The following is a 2,176-nucleotide window of genomic DNA, read 5'->3' on the forward strand; positions in this document are numbered from 1 at the left end:
ACTTTGGGAGGCCAAGGCAGGCGGATCATGAGGTCAGGAGATCGAGACCATCTGGCTAACATGGTGAAACCCCATCTTTACTAAAAATACAAAAAATTTGCCGGGCGTGGTGGCAGGTGCCTGTAGTCCCAGCTACTTGTGAGGCTGAGGCAGAAGAATGGCGTGAACCCGGGAGGTGGAGCTTGCAGTGAGCCGAGATCACACTCTAGCCTGGGTGACAGAGTGAGACTCTGTCTCAAAAAAAAAAAAATTATCTGGGCATGACGGCTCACACCTGTACTCCCAGCTACTCACAAGGCTGAGGTGGGAGGATCACTTGAGCCCAGGAGGTTGAGGCTGCACTGAGCTGACTACCCCTGCACTCCAGCCTGGGTGACAGTGAGATCCTGTCTCAAAAAAAAAAAAAAATAATGCTGGACAAAGGCCCCCACCCCACCCCCGAGAACCTCCACCAGGAGGATGTGGCTGGTCCACAGAGGCCCCAGCTGGGCAGGCGGGCTCTGCAGGGCGGTGAGTCAGAGGTACTTTTCCCCCTCTGAGCAGGATCTGAGATCCTAGACGCCCACAGAGACAGGAGGGGCCCACGGATCCACCTTGGTCAGGTACAGCCACCGAGGGCCTCCAGGACCACCAAGGGTTACAAGGTGCCCGTTCCATGCCCTGGCCTGCCCTGTGAAGCCGGTGGGAGCTCAGCTGCCACCAGGACAGTGCATGGGGACAGGGGGTACAGTGACAGTCACAGTAGCGTCAGGCCCGGCCACACCATGGCCCAGGGGTCCGGGGGTGGCAAACGGGATGCACAGGCCCTTCATGACGGGCTTCGCAAGATGATTTCCAGTAACAGAAGCAAAGAGAAGGTTGTAACCAATTCAGATTTTTACTGGACGTTCATGACAGAGAGAGATACGCGTCCAGCTGCATCGCCCAGCCCATCCGCTACCCGGGGCGGCTGACGAGCAGATACGCACTCTGCAGTGGCTCCTGTCCACGCCGGGGCCCTCGCCCACAGCACCACGTTCTTCACAGAAGCAGAACCTGAGACTCAGAGCGCAGCTCGCCCTGATAACTGTCTTCCCAGCTGGCAGCCTCTGGAAGACGGGGGAAATGACACGTTCCTGTCACTCAGGCCCAGACACAAGCCACAGTCACCCCTCCCGAGGGCGTCCACGGCCTGAGGGACCTGGCTCCATTCAGCAGAGCCATAGCGCTCCGGTCATCTCGGCAACCCACAATCACGGCCCACGTGGTCCTGCCCACAGCCCCCCGCTGCCCACACACTGCCCGGGGAACCAGCAGCAAATAGGCGGAAGAACCACCCAGTGCCAGCTCCCCAGGCTGCAGCAGGCAAGGTGGAGCCAGGGACCACCACCAGGCAAGTGAGACCCAGCCCCGCTTCCACCCTGGCCCGTCCAGGATGGCCGCAGAGGCCCCACCTCGCCCTGCAAAGGAGGGAGCCTGCCGCGTTCCCCGCTCTGCCAGATGCTCCTGCCCAAGGGCCTGCGTCCAGCAGTTCCCCAGTGCGGGCTCCCAGTCCCTCCGACTAGGTGCCTGGTCCCCCGCCCACTGCCGGCTCATCACTCAGAGCCACTGCCAACGCTCCCGCCCAAGAGCCATCCGCTGACCCCCAGCGGGCCTTGGCAGCAGTGGGAGCGGCCGTTAGGCCTGGCTGGGCAGCGTCTTGTAGGGGTTGAGGATGCCTTTGGGGTCCAGCAGGGCCTTGAGCTGCTGCATAAGCTGCAGGGCCTCGGGTGGCTTGCTGTAGCCCAGCACATCTCTCTTCCTGAAGCCCACGCCGTGCTCTGCGCTGACGCTGCCCTGCTGCCTGGCCGTCCACTCGTACACGTGGGGCTCCAGGGCGCCCAGGAGCGACGGGCTGAAGGCCTCTGCCGTCACGTTGAGGTGCAGGTTACCATCTCCTGGAGGGACAAAGGTACACAGATCAGGCTGGGCGGGGCAGCCCCCAAAACTCCACTCCTCCCCCAACAGCCCCTCCCAAGATCCCCTCCCTAGCAACCCTCAGACCCCCGGCTGAGCCTCACCCTCATGTCACCCGCCCCGGACGTGCTGACCCCTCCTCTGGGGCTGCTGCTACCTTGGCTTCTCCCTGCTTCTTTCCCCAAGTTCTCCCCCCTCTTCCTACTCCCTCTGCCCAGGGCTCCCATCTCCCCAAGTTCTC

The 2,176-nt window shown here is 62.3% G+C and overlaps 1 pseudogene across 1 annotated transcript; it reads right to left on the reverse strand.

Annotated features, from left to right (window-relative positions):
- Positions 1-853: 853 nt before the first annotated feature.
- Positions 854-2,006, reverse strand: LOC112617019 (annotated as a pseudogene). Its single transcript, XR_003117836.1, has one exon. The product of XR_003117836.1 is annotated as a D-2-hydroxyglutarate dehydrogenase, mitochondrial pseudogene (transcript).
- Between the last annotated feature and the right edge of the window lie 170 nt (positions 2,007-2,176).

This window comes from Theropithecus gelada, unplaced genomic scaffold (genome assembly GCF_003255815.1).
Source record: "Theropithecus gelada isolate Dixy unplaced genomic scaffold, Tgel_1.0 HiC_scaffold_15815, whole genome shotgun sequence".
Lineage (NCBI taxonomy): Eukaryota > Metazoa > Chordata > Mammalia > Primates > Cercopithecidae > Theropithecus > Theropithecus gelada.